Below are 15632 nucleotides of genomic sequence, written 5' to 3' on the forward strand. Positions count from 1 at the left end.
TTCTCCTTTCTTCTCAGCTGGCACTGCTTATCTCCTGTTCTCGACTTTGTCCTGGTCTCAGTGTGGCCGAGTGCTTTTCGGATTGTTAGTTGCTATTTTTACGATTGCCCATTGTCTGGCCAGCTTTCGTCCTTGCCACTCCTTGATCCCCTCCATATCTGTGTTCCTCTCTGCTGCTTTTCGGGAAGCGATAGGACACGTATCCGCTTTCGGCGATTCCTTGGCAATTGCAGTTAGTTGTTGTAACTGTATGTAATGGCCGTGCATGTGTGTATGTGCGCGGGAGTATCTGTGTGAGCTGGCTTCTTTTTGCCGGGTAATTGATGATTTACAACTTATTTACGCTCCGATTGTGCAATAATTGAAAATTGCTCTAAATTCATTTTAGGCATTCCTCGGTAGATATCTTTGCTGTTTTGCCATTGGCAACGCAAATGCCAAAGCTAACTGGGATGAAAAGAAATAGGTCGTGGTCTTTATAAAGAAAATATATCATTTGGGAAGGTATTTAGTTTTGAAGTAAAGGTAAATTGTTAAAGAATTAACTAGGCTTCTTAGAAATAAAGTAATATAATTGGTGTGTTTAGTTAATTTAACACACCAATTAAGATTTTAAATAAGGAAAACGTAGAAGGATTTTATTGTTAAAAGTTGTACTACTTTCTATAATAATAGATTCTATATCAGACTATTATGATTATAATTATCTCATTAGTTCATGAAAAAAATCAAATGGAATTCGTTTTTTTACCAAATAAATCTGCCATTTCTAATCCTCTCCAGTAGTATAGCCTTTAGAAAGAGTATAATTAATCTACTTGCCGCATATCAAGCTTCCTAAAACACATGGCTCCTGCGAGTAGCCCGATATGCAGCGTGGAAAATGGAAAATGGGAGTGGCTAGTTGGGCCAGCGAGCGGATTAGGCCAGTGCAGCACAAAGGAAACTGCAGCTGCAGCTGCGGTGAAAAACATTCAAGTCTGCAAAGTCTGGCAGGCGGACAAAAGCGAAATGTTGATCCTGGGCCCGAAGGATGGGTGGTCCAGGAGCTGGTGCAGAGCACACATCTTGGCAACGGGCCACCATCCCGGCTACACAGAAGTGAAAAACACGCTGCTCGGTATGGCACGAGGCTCGGCCTTTAAATTCAATTCGAAGCAAATGATGCAGCTGAAGCTCAAGCAAATTTCCAGGGCTGCCGCTTCAACAGCTTTCGAGTTGACTGCGGCTGCCAGCCAGCGGGACTATAATTTGCGGCAACATATGTATGCTCGAGTTTGTAGCAGCTGGCAACTGCCAAGCCGGCAAGCCGGCAACTTGCCACTGGCAGCCAATTGGCTGCAAAGTGGTCGCCCGCACAAAAAAATCGTAAATTAATTGCAGCCTCAAAAGGTTCTTTGTTGCACTTACGGCCGCACTTCGGACGCGGCCTCCAATTATGTCATTAGACAAGGTCCAGATGGGCAACCGTAAATTGCCGCCGGGGCAACCATAAACAACAGTCAGGTACGACAAATGCCGGGCCGACATGAAAATGTTGACTAATTTTTCCTTCAAGCCCAACTGCACCCTGGCCATGCGGCGTATACGCAACGTTGACAAACTTCGCTGCAATTCGTCGCCCAGGCAAGCCCCATAAATTCGTCCAGAGCTTTGGGCAGACCTCCTTTATGCTGGCTTCACTAGTTTCATCCTGCCACCACCCCTCCCGATCCGTATCTGGATCAATTAATCCGCCCGATACGGATGAGGAGTCAGGCAAAATTAAATAACTACTGCAGTGCGCTTCTAATCTCGGCCAGATAGTAGCCGTAGTCCGGCTTATTAATGGACGAAATTTAAAGCGTTCCGGGGGGCGCGTATTATGAAATTAAAATAGTGGGCTATTTGGCCGAAAAAGTATTTGGTTTAATTTGAATGCCTGCATCTATATCAACCTTTTTTTAAACATTTTATGGCCGCAATAAAAATTTCAACGAACTTTTCGCTAAAATTCCCCTGAATGTTCAAATTGCGCTGCTTGAATAAAGCATGAAAATTGGTTTAGCAGAGCGAAATGGAAAATGTGCGAAATGTCAACTGGTTATTGGAGGTATTCAAATATTTCCTTTAAATTTAAAAAGAGAAGCTGCCGGAAAAACTAAACTATTGTTAATTTAGTGTTTATTGTGCATACAAAAATAAATATTTGTTATTTTTAGGTATTTGAGCTCACTCTGAAGAATAAGTTCCGTTCCGAAGGGCTTTAAGAATTAAATAGCTTACTTTGAGCTTATAAAAATAAAAATGGGTAAAATAAAGAAAAGAATAGATGCTAATCCATCCATTACTCCATATTTTACTGTCTTTAAGATCTAAGTGATCAAGAATATATATTCTTTCCTGTTTGGTATACAAGAAAGTCTGCAAAGTAATTTGAAATATATACTGTATACTAAATCTTAATTCTTTATTTATTCTCATATCCATACATCAGGCATTCATTAAAAGTTAAAGTCCATAAGGTCCACCAAAAACGATATAAATATACTTTTATACCTTATTCCAACTTCCTTTTTTTTGTTTGTTGTAAAAACTTTGAAGACTATTATTACGCAGACAGGACAATAGGCACACAAGGCACCCTGAATCCAACTTATCAAAAAATGTATGTTTTGCGGGAAACACTCGCATTCACAATTTAATTCCAAGTGCAAAACTTTCCACTCTCTTTAAGCCCGAAATGAACTAAACTTTTGCGAGAAAGAGAGTCGTTGAGGAATATTTTTTAATGCTTGCTCCTTGCCGGGCCATTCCTGTGTCGCCATGGGGCAAAAACACACTCCGGTCCGGGACACTCCTCGTGCGGTCAAAAATAATGCTCGCGGCTCATGCGGCGTGGAGCGAAATGGCTGTGGTGAAAACAGCGGCACTAACAGATGCATTAGCTGCAGACCGGCCAGAATGAACAGAGCGGGGCCAGAATCGGTATGGGAATGGGAATGGGTATGGGGACCCTGCACATGGCTATTAGATTAGGTTGCGGCCATTGAGCAAGCAGCTGTCGCCATCGACCGATGGCAACTTTTGCGCCTTGGTTGCCCCAACTAAAACTCCACGCACGATTGATCCCCCGAACCCAGTTTCGCATCCCGATGCCATTCCCAGGACTGCTCATGATATGTGAGGCTCATACCCCCAATCACTTGTTCCCCCCTCACTTGGTATTTCCGCTCTGGCGATTATAGTTGCGCTTCATTTTGAATGCAATAAAGTCGCGGACCGAAATTAACCCAGTTTCTGGCTGACTTCTCTTGGACATGGACATCTGCAGCGAGCATTTGCATCAATCTGTTCGCGCTGTCCTTTCAGTTGAGTTGAGTTCATTTAGCAACAGCGGTACCTCATGGCGTATACACGATATTCATACTCAATCCTAATGCGGGGTGGCACTTGGGCTGCCGATCAGAAGTAACAATTGATGCCACAACAAGTGAAACGGAATCGTTTGCCATGCTGGAAGTAATTAAATGTTGCACTTCCGTTGATGCCGGAAGCGGAGGCGACGATTTACGGCTTAAACAACGGCTAAGTGCAGCAATCGTTGTCTGTGTGTTCGGCCAGCAACAGGAACTGCTAAACGGATCTAAAAACGAGAGAGGCAAAAAAAATGTATATAACAAACCGGTTGAAAACACAGCAAATTAAAATTGTCGCACACTTGGCCAAACATTTGCCCAGCTCTTATCAATTGCTCGAGTCGCAGGCACAGTCGCAGCCATCGCAATTTGTAACTAACGAGTTCGAGACGACTCAACAGCCACTTGATGAAGTATCCCGACTTCTACAGGTCAGCCTCTGAAGCAGGAAAAACTCAGAAAAAAATTGCAACAAGTAAGTAAGTAAAAATATTAATAATTTAAAAAATAGTCATCATAAAATCCTATTCCAGGCTGGCAAATTAATATTTTTATAAATATTTTTAAATGTAAAGATGTAAATATTTGTCCTTAATACAGAAATTATAATTTGTGCGAATATATAAAGACATTCCCATTTGAGTGAGCTATGAAAATATGAAATACGTTTATTTATGCAAAGAGAATAATCCCATTTGCACAATTTAAATTAGCTATTCACACTGACAATTCTTCTGTCAGAAACAAATTATAAATGTAATTAAGCTCATTGTTTGCAAACAGTTTTGGCCACATGGCAAATGTTCAATCGAATTATCCATAATTTCAGTTCACAGGAAATTGTTGCAATCGAAAACGTAGAGCTGTGGTCCGACTTGAGCAGGCTTGACTATGCCATCACCTCAATTTCCCAGCACTTAAAACGGAAACGGAAGTGGAGCGGCCAGTGAGTGAGCCGGCGAGCTAGCGAGCACTCATTGTCAAGCTCAGACGAAAACTCGGGCACGGCCGTGCTCCGTTCTGGCATTTTCGCCATTTTCCATTCCATTTTCCACTTGTGCTGTTTTGGTTTCTGGCTTCTCCGTTTTCCCTTTTCCCTTATCCACGCTTTCAGCTTTTTTTAAGCCATCGCCTAAATACTTGGGCTAGAGCGTGTTAAAGTACATTTGATTTGATTTGATTTGTTGTCGACGTCATGGCTATCGTTAATGGACATTTGGCCAGACCGATGCGACACTAATCGCTCACTTACCCCCAATCCCCTGACTACCCCCGGGCCACTCATGTATCTGTCTGTCAACACAGAGAAAGGGGTTGCCAAGGGGGCAACGGAGAGCGAGCAATTCGAGTGCCATGGAATTTTTAATGCAATTTGTCTGATTTGTTGTTGACGTTGCTGTTGGCTGGTCGTGATTTGTTGCTGATTTTGTCAGTCATTTAGTCATTACAGCGTTTTTCTACCCTCAGGCCAAAGGGGTTGGTGGCCATCACTAATTGTCATTCAAAATTAAGTGGATTTCGCGTTTTAATTGAAATCGTTTGCCGAAATGAGGGAGTCGGCTAGGCTCGGTCGGCCGTCTGGCCTGCCTTTAAAGCCAAATTAGGCTAATTCAAGTGCAGACTGTCCTGTCCTGGCTCGGTTTCAGCCGGCTTCAGTGCATTAAAGCCACCAACGGCTGCAATGGGGCTCCAACAACAATCAAATGTCTCGTAATTGTTTCCGTACAGATTGACCGGCATTGACCACTGCTGACCGTAACCGTAACCACCTGCCACTCGAAACCCGCAGAAATTTCCTTTGGCCAGACAAATGCCAAAAACCAATGGGCACTTCAGAGTCGCAGATCTGAGTTGTGAATGCTCTATTGTTTTGATGGAATGAATGAGTTTCAATAGTAAAATATTGAATGTTAATCTTTATTAAGATTTAGCATTAGGCATTAACACTATTGGTTTGAAAATTAACACAGAATGTTCTGTGTTGAATATTTATAAATATAAATGATAAATACCTATTTTTCTAAGCTTATAAAATTGTCTATTGCGAATTAATTGGTTAGTTTCTTAAATAAAGGTATATTAAAATAATGCTCCTATATCTAAAATTTTCTAAAATTTTAACTTGCTTTCTGTAAACACCAAACTAGTTATTTCAGCAGAAATACCCTTGAGTAAGAGCCTAATGACATGAACAGTTGTCCTGCGCAGTCCTGCATTGCAGTCAAAGCCCCCCAAACAGAATTTTCCCAATCCTGGCCATCGTTCGGTCCTAGTTTGTGGAAAGAGTTTACTGCCGGGGATTTCCCTGACTTCCTCCAAAGCTCACTGGAGTGCGGTTCGGTCAGTGCGTATGCAGCAGACAATTACACGGAGCCAGGAGCCACGCCTCTCCTGCTAACCGACAGCAATCAGAGCTGATGAGGCGCTGGAAAAGCTTGGTAATTTTCTTAAGTCAAGGTATGCCATTATAGCGTGATGAGCCTCATTCAGCAATCAAATCTGTGGGTACAGGGGCGACCTCTTTCCAGGGAGGATGCCACTGCTTCCGTTGAGGTTAGCTCGACTCGCCGACGAGTGCAGCTGCACTTTCAGATGTTTAAATGCCTGTGAAGCAATAAAAACCTCAAAACTTTTTGCCTACTAAACTAAAAACTTGATTGTTGAAGGGCCAGCGAGAGTTTAGGGGCGAGCTAAGGGGCAGGAAATTGTTGACAGGATGTTAGGGGGCGGATGCGATTTAATTTGTATATTCAAGCTATACTGGGATTGTTCTCGGAAAACTTTTGCCAGCCCAAGGACATTCGGCAGACGGAAGTGTCTGTGTTGACTTCATTTGTTGCAGTTACAGGAAATTATTTAATTATTCCAGCAGCCGCCCGGATAAAGGACCCAGTCAAGGGCCGGCGTCATTCATTCGTCACACGACTTAATGAAACGACCGGAGGAGTAGTCGTCGGGGTAATGTGGCCAAAATGAAGTTATGACTTCATATCGCCATGTGGCCAACTTGACTTTTCCTTCCTGCCCCAGCATGTGGCGGCTCTGGGAGCAGCATCAACACCTAATGATGGACACCATAAGCATCATCACCATCACCATCTCCATCGAGACTGCCAGCTGGCAATTATGGCAATCCGAGAGTCACGTCCTTCCCCAAATGATTTCATCGGGCGAACGTCCTTTGCTTCCGTGAATCCTGCCTTCGAATATCTTCTAGGCTATAAGTTTCGCCTTTACGACCTTTTAAAGTTTCCCTCGGCCACTTGTTGGGCTTCGGTTATTAAAGAATCTTTACAAATGGCGTATCAAATAAATTAAGTATACGCAGCGTGCTCGATTTTTCTGGGTCCATTAATCAATTGCTGTCAGCGGGGCTCCATTCAGTGGACAGCTGGATGTCTGCCCCAGGTCCAACTACAATAATAGCCCAAAATGCCCATTTAAACGGATCTCTAAAGGGAGAGGTTGGCCCGGCCAGGTAAACAGGCCCAGATTGAACGACAAAGGCCTCCACCTTATCGCCGAAAGCCAGGACATCGTTGGCTCCAGTCTCGTCCTTGGGCAATGCCAATAAATAAAATGCTGCGTATAAGTCTGTGTGTGTGTGTGAGCATAGTAAAGCTGAACGAGTATTTGCACAATGTTTTAAATCAATTTATCAGCAGGAGGCCCATAAAGAGGAAGGGAAAGAGCGAGGGGCCCTCTGAAGTGTTTGCTGGTTTACAATGCAATTGTAATAATACACACAGTGTAAGCAACGACGAGCAAATGACAATGGAGAGCGGAACGAAGCATTTCCATCTCCATTTCCATTTACATTGACCCACTGGGAACAAAATATATGTAAATGAACTTCTATGAAATATACTAAGCATTTATAATAATAACATTTTATTGTTAATTGCATTAAAATAAAAATAATTTGTATTTTTAAATATTCTAAATATTCTATTCTATTCAGCATGCTCCAAAGTTATTATTCAGTCTATTTCCGGTTTCTTCAAACGCAAAACTCTACAACAAAAGCTGCCATACTTTTCTTGCAGTGCATAATTGCGACAGAGCCATTGGAGTTTATTGATACGACTGGCAGAGCCAAACAGTTTTACAGTTATGACTGAACACCCGATTAAATTCTAATATGAATTTTATCGCGATGCCACCTCTGCGGCGATGCCATGCGGAAAGTCAGTTAGTGGAGCTGTCATTAAGAGCGTTTATTGTGATTATAAGGCAGGAGTGAGTGCCAAAATGAGTAATGGTGCGGATGGTGGGTGAGACTGGTGCGATGATGTGGGATCCACCGGGGTCTTTTTATTAACGCCCGGCAAGTGGAAAATTTCGTCGAGTTGATAAAGATTGATTGATGGCTACGCGGGCAAACAGGACTCTGAATTCCGAATCCCCGCCAGAATCCTGGTTGTTTGTCAAGACAAATTGAGTTGTCATAATTTGAATTTCGGTGCCTGCAGAGAGATCCTCCAGGAATCTTTAATCAAGGCAAACAATGGTGCAGTCTCCCGCTCTCCCTACGTGCTTTTTATAATCCTCATGTAAGCGCGGCTAGGGAATAATAAATTTACATCAAGTAATTACAGCGGCTGTGGCTGCAGTTAAGCGTTTATTTGCCGCTTCCACATATCCACATATCCACGTATCCCCATACACATTAAGCGCGTAAACAGTTCGCGAGCTAAATTAAATACGGCTGCACAAATAACAAATACAAAGCAATGAAATGTAATTTAAACGCAAAAAATATATCCAACGCACTTGTGTGCAGGAAATTAAGTATGTGGTGTCGCCACCTGGCGGGGGCATTACGCAAACAATGCCCAATCAGCGCGGCAGTGGGAGCGAAAGAGCGCGATCTCCTCGGCGGGGCGTGACTAGAGAGTGGTCCCGCTCTGGCTCCACTCGCCTGAATGAGGCCACTGATTGCTGAGTGCTGGTTGATTAACGCAACTATGTTGAGTGACGTCACTTCACATCGCTTGGCAGTGCCTGCATCGCATCCCCCCTACACAGCCACCAACACTACGGGTCCATGTGCCGGACAAACATGGTGCGTGCGTGGTTATTTGAAGTGGACCGCAGTCGTATGCTAAAACTAAGTAAGCTTCCCTAATTGGACTTCTTCTCGGGTGCTTGTTCGGGCGTCTTTGGAACTCCTGGACTCCTTGAACGCCAACTATCGTCTTACACTGAGGCACCTGCCATTAATTTTGACGTCCTGTGACTATGATCTTCTTTAACTTTAAGGTGTATCATGTCGTATACTTAATATTTAAAACCTGTTTTGATTATCATGTCGTATACGTAATATTTATTATTTGTCTTGAGCCCGGCATTAATATAAAAAAATATCAATAATCCATAATCCATCAACTAAATCTATATTTTTTTTCTAGCAGGGTTCACCCCAGTTGGACATGCAAATGCATTACGATGCGTTGGGGGTACCTAGGGAGTTTGGGCTTTAGCCAGTTTGCAGCTTTCGAGGAATCAAAGGAAATGAAGCCAAAGGGAAAGGCGAACACCGCCTGGCCAAAAGAAAACAATGTCAGACATTCGCAATTGTTGCCAACTGTCAGGCCACTTGTCGCTGTCGTTGTCTCTCGGATGTCTTTTTGGTTTTGCTGTTGTTTTCCTTGGTGTAGTCGGTGTTTTTTCGGGGGAAAAAAGGCTAGAAACTACAGCCGAAATGGTTTACTGTCTCATCCCACCACTTCGCTTTGAGGTGTTTTCTGCCTAGCCTCTCAGCTGAAACTGAATGTGAGAAAGGAATACTATACAGAAGGGGTCTTACCTTAAAGCCATATATAGGATGGCAAAAGTCGATTTTTAAGTTTTATTCTAGCACTGCTAAGATGCATCTGGTTGAGTCCACACCAAGGTACTTAATCGATAAACTTAAACGATAAACATTTTATTTTCTTCAAAGTTTAAAAATAATTAATGCATTGTAGATAGATTTTATTATTATTATATTAACGATTCAAGAAAACTTAATGATACGATTTCACTTAGATATTATCACATAATCACTGTTAACATTCAACATTACATTTTATATTTAAGCCCATTTTATTTCAGAACTTCTAAGGGTTGCGGCAAGCCCATAATTCGTCGATGGGTCAGAGGTTGGGTCAACAAAAGCCGCTTTGCTCACCCTGACCAACGCACTTTACTGCTATTAACAGCAACAGAGATGGCCAACGAATATGGAAATGGACTTAAGCCTGGCAGTTGTCTTAAAGTTGACCCTAGCCACACTCTGGCACACGCACCGAAGCATTTCTCTGCTGTTATAAATAAATTTATTTAAAATAACTTTTGCCGGTGCTGTGAAGTGCATTTAAGCTCTTGGCTCCTAGCCCCCCGTCCGGCCCAGCATATACAAAAGATAGTAAACCTCAAAAGCGCACACACGCACGCCAAGCGGCGAGTTGCACCTGCAAGAAGAGAGAGGATTCGGGCAAAGCCTGCACCTGTTTGCATCAAATTACAAGTTGAGTTTGGCTGCAGATCCTGCTTCCTCGGCCAGACTGGCAGCACCAACTTACCCGACCTGACCTCATCTGGCATTTGTCTCTTGAAAACCGACAAGGCCCCACGCCCAGTCTCCTTCACTCTCCTCCTCTTTCACGCCCAACGCACTTTGTTTCGCATTTTGGGCTGATATGTTTGCGCCTGTGTACGAATGTATATATTAAGTTACCCAGAGCAAATATAAATATTTAACATTCCAGAGCAAAATTGTTGCAATTCGGTTCTAAGCTGCAGTCCGGCAAATGGCCAGGAGAACACGTTTTATGGACAAGTTTGTTGCAAAATATTGTTTTGAATACATGTCAAATAAACGTTTGTCTGTCACACACACAAAGTTTCCCACACACACAGCCGGGGAGCGGGACAGAAGGGCAAACAGATAATCAAACAAGGCAAATATCTGGCAAAAGTTACAGCAGCCAGCCAAACTTTGGCATCTTGCAGTTCCATTTCAGTTTCTGTTCTCATTTCTCTGCCAAGTGAGAATATTCAGGGAAAAACATATACCTTTAAGATTTTGCAGTTAGATAAGACTTTATAGGTATCTATCCTAGGATGACATCTAAAAATGTTTAAAAATAGTAGGTTATTCTTTGCTATAAATTCTTGACCATGAAGTCTGATTCCCACGATAACGTTGAGCACTCCGAACCGTAATATATTAACTCCTTGTCAACCCCTAAGAATAATAAATAATTCCAGTATTTGGTTCTATTTTATTTTAATTTTTCTTAAGCCAACTCTCTAAGGGATAATAAAACAGTTTATTGTATTTCAAATCATTCTAATCGAAAAGCCTATTGTTTGGCCTTGCGGTCAACTTTCCTGCCAATGATCAATATACCCGAGCATCCAGCCATCAGAGGGCATCGAGATACAAAAACCAAAAGCAAACACAACAACTTGGCCACTCTCCAAGGTTCTACGAAGGGTCAAGTGGGGGGGCAGAAAAGTGGAAAGCTTTTCTCGGTCAGCCGCAGGTGATAAAAAGTTGAGCGCGGAGGCGGTTGAGAAGGGAATTCTCCCTTCTGGCTGATGCTTTTTGCTGTGGCATCGGCAAACGTTTACATTATGTTTAACAGCATTTGTGGCTGCAGTGGGAAAAACAACAATTCGCAACGCCAAATAGTTTCGTTTCTGGACTGCCTTTGACCAATCGCCGAAAAATGCTCTGCTCGGCACCGCACAAAACCGCAGAATCATAAATATTTTATGCTGCGGCTTCTTTTATTTGATTCAGAGCTCACGCTTTCCCTCTGTTAAATGCTTTCGTTTGGCACGAATTGTTTCAGTCGCCAGCTAAAAAGCGGAAAAGTGCAAAACAAATTATTCAAATTCTGTTCCATTCGGCTTTAATTAGAGAGAGTGCTGCGGCGGCCACCGTAATTAGCGCAGTGCAGCGACCAAGCCCCATTCCGTGTCCTAATCCTAACCAGAAAAAGGGGGCAGATAAGCGCTACATCCGCTTTTGCTTCTTTGGTAAGTTTTTTTCTTACTTTGATACTCTTCAGTTGAGTTTTTGATACTGGTCTAAGCCGAAGACACTTCGTTTAAAGAATCACCAAAGCTGAACTGTTAAGATAAAAAACGCTTGCTTATGCTTTTATTTAATTTTAAGGTATTAAAATTTAAATCTCTTCAGCACAAATTATTTAAATTAATACTCTTTTTTAAAAACTATTAAAAAGAACATCCCGAAAGTCGGCTTATACTATCTACCCTATTTTCTCCACTTTCTTCCTCTATTGCGGTTGCTCATTAAACAAAGGACATTAAAGTAATCAAGCTCATTGCTCTGGCCAACACAAAGATAATCCAGAGAAGAGGAAGTTGGTAGGGGTATTAGACCCAGGGCCAGTCCAGCCCGGAGCTCTCTACGCCGTTCCTCCGGCGGAGTTGCAAACAGTTGGTCCCGTAGTTTGTCAACTTTCGGCTGCAATCTGCCAGCACAATCAGCCAACCGTCCGCCCGACGTTTAAGCATCGATTGACCCATCAGCAAGGTGACCCAGAGAGCTCAGCTCCGAATCCCAATTCCCACCGCATCATCCGGACTATATGATGGTGGGTTGGGGGCGTAATTGTGACAACACGGGCACAAGCACAAGCATCCATCCTTGGGGGACATGTACGGGCCCATTGTGCAGCGTGCACCAACAGCAGCTGTAGCTGCAACTGCAGCTGCATCGCATCCACTGCCATTGTTGCAGCTGGCACAGCTGAGACAGTTGGCAAGGACAAAGTCGGGCGAAATGTTGCAATTACCATGCAGCCTGATGCATGCAGCATGCCACATCACGTGTCCTTGCGGCCAGTGTTGAGATATATATGTACCTGGATATAACTGGATGCTTATTAAATTTGTTTGAAGAACAATATTGAACTTGATACTAAACTTAATTAAAATATTTGTTTACTATTTTACAGAGGTATTACATTTAACATTTAAGGATTTAAGAAACATAAACAATTGTAATATATATTAAAATGTGTTATTTAAAAAGATTTTTAAGCTTTTTATCCAAATGAGAATAACAATGCTTTATAAGTTCTGTTTTAATTTCAAGAATATATGGTATTCCTAATGCTTTCCTGTTTGAACCGATCGAATTTCTGGTCATCTCTGATTATGACTCGAAAAGTTCAATATGTAAATAGCCGGGTGTGCGGTGGGTGTGTGTGTGTGTCTGTCAACACATCGGCAAACGAAAATGAAACAGTCACCTTGGGAGCCATTGCTGCGGCAACTGTGACATGCACATTTTGTAGGTCACTGCCTCGGAGGTTCCCCGGCAGCGGATGAACTGGCGGCCCACAGCTAATGCAGAATTTAAAGCGCTCAACTTGAACTCTGCTGCTGAAATCCACTTTTGGCACATGCGTCGAGTGGCGGCAAATCATTTGCGAAATGTTTAGTTGACTGAAATTTTGCGAGTGCGTAAAAACGCAAGAGAACCACACACGGTCGTTGGCACTCCAGCTCCAGCTCCACCTCCAGCCCTCAGCGTGCATTAATTAAGCAGAGATGCCACTCAGATATTGTTGCTGCTGCAATTTCTGTTGCTGCTGCCGGCACTGCGTGTTGCTGCAACACGCAACACTGCCAGCACTGCGGTCTCCACTCCACATGCCGACTTAATTAAAGAAAACTTAATTAAATGATAACACAGCAGTAGCAGCCGAATAAGTTATGCCAACTATTCGCACTCCTTGGGTGGCCCATCTCACAGTTTGACGATCACATTGTATGGGTGTAACATGGCCAACAAGGCGGATATTTCAAAAATAATTGCCAACCCCCTCATAACAGGTGAAGCGGTGGGAGGGCAGCACCAATTGTCCTCCGTTATGGTCTCAATTATGGCCTGAATGTCGGCGATTACAGGGAGCATACCACAAAAAAGATGAGCAGAAAATGGCCAAGGCACTCTGGCCTCGATACCCTCAAAAGAAAAAGTCTGATAGGTATCTCTGATAAGACAGAATACTATTTATTTTAAGGCTGACAGGCGGAAACTAAATTAAAATTTAAAGAAAGCTTTTACTCTTCAATAACCATAACCTGGATTCATTTGTATTTATTGTCAAGATAAAGTAAGAAAAGTACATCCCCTTGAGACACTTATAAAGAAATTTAAAATATAATTTAAGAATACAATTTATTTCAGAAATTTACTCTTTATCCTAACTTCTAATTAGCATTTATTAGCTTTTACATTCGAAGGAGGAAAAAACCCTTAAGACTACTCTTTAGACTGTTAAATCCAGATTCAATATCCCAACTTGCCATCCTGTTTACCAAGTGGTTCACCAGTTGGTATGACTTTCTGAGCAAGCGGAATGTGTGTGCCTTTCGTATGAGATGCAGGTTAGAAAATCTAAAAAGGGCTGGAAATCGTTCCCAATTGCCAGAGCACCGAACCCTCTGATGCACTCCAGTGCTCCACTCCGTCCAAACACCTCTTTTCCAGCTTTTCGTGATGCTCCTGCCCGTCCTGCTCTTTCGGCAGAACAAAGAAAACAGATATATTAGCGACCAAGAGCACACATCCATGCACAGGAGTATCTGGAAGAGCGTGTGTGCCAGTGTGTGTGTGAATAGCAGCAGCACTTTTAGATGACTATCCCGAAATGGCTCTATAAGTGTTTATGCAACTGTCCTCGATGCCTGTACGGCCCAGCCTATAAGCCCCCACCAACCCCACCTGCCACCTACCGACGCCCACTCTATTGCTGGCCAAGAAAACAGTGACACTTTTCTGCTTGTTACGCCTGTTGTTGCAATTGTTTGCACACACACTGTGGCACACGCAGTTGAGGACGCAAATATAGTTCCACTAAGGTGGTGAGTTATGAAAACTTGTAGGAAAATATTTAAGATATGCAGAGGTGTTACAGTTATATTAAGATAAATGTTAAAATGAGACTTTACAAATATTTGTTTGAATAAAAAGAAAACAAAAATAGTGTTTATGAACATTTTTTAAACCTTTTATAGCACAAAAGATTTCAAATATCTATAATATAAGAAATAATGCAACTCAAACCAATTAATATAATTACTAATAGTGACTTTTGTAAAAACTTAATACAAGAGTAGAACCTAGAAATTTAACTGTATTATTTACCATTTAATAATTAATTTGGGAAATTTAAATGCTATTTTATTAACCACTTCTGTATCTTAACAGAGGACCCACAGTCACTCGCATGCAACACAGCATCTGCATGCATTATGCCATTGTCTCTGTCAATATTGTTGTTTCGTGGCACTGTCCTCAGTTCTGCGTCTGTGTTTTTGGGTGTGAGTATGCATTTGAGTGTGTGGGTGTGGGTGTGTGTGTATGAGTGCATTCAAGTAAGCCCCAAAAACATTTGTTGCAGACTTTTAGGTTGCTGCCTGTTGGTAATTTGTGGGCCGTTTTAAAGTGCTCATCTCTGCATTCAAATTATGCAGGCAAATGGATGAGAAAGTATGCCTACATTGTCGGTGCTCCAATTTCGGCAAACATTTGAAGTTTTCAGTTTCATTTGGGTAGCAAGAGTTCTGAATCTGCCAGACTCCAGAATATATAAGTATATTTATTTTCAAGTAGTTTTCTTTTTAAAATACCCTTTAAGTCAGTAAGAAATTACTTTACTTTTACTCCTACTTTTATCCTCTTAAATGTATAATTTTGTTGCATAAAGCGCCCTTTTCCTTACGTACAAACCAATTCACATTGGATCTTTAAGTTTTTCCTGAGGTGTTATTATCAGGTTCAAGCCTCAAAATACGCTTCAAGCGCACACAAACGACACATGACTTCATTTCAACAGCAACCAACATCCGTTTCCGGCGGAATTATGCTCGCGCGCTCAGCAAGCAAACTCGCTGGCATCGGTATCCTGGCTGCCCCTTGTTCCTGCAGCTGATGTTGTTTATGTGCACTGACACTAATGCCAATGCCGACAACGGTGGCGATAATGCCAAAAGGAATTTTAGTGCCATCGATATGCAACGCCAATTGTTTTCTTTCCACTGCTCCTGCGAAAGGCAAAGGGTAATCCAAGCTGCAACTGCCAACTAGGTCATCACACATTCCGCTTTCGAGGATCTTTCCATGTGCGGTAAAAAAAATAGATGTTGATAATATGAGAATAGATAAAAGTTGAGATTATATATGAAATACTGTTATTATAC

The sequence above is a fragment of the Drosophila kikkawai genome, chromosome 3R (assembly GCF_030179895.1).
Source record: "Drosophila kikkawai strain 14028-0561.14 chromosome 3R, DkikHiC1v2, whole genome shotgun sequence".
In the NCBI taxonomy this organism is placed as follows: Eukaryota; Metazoa; Arthropoda; class Insecta; order Diptera; family Drosophilidae; genus Drosophila; species Drosophila kikkawai.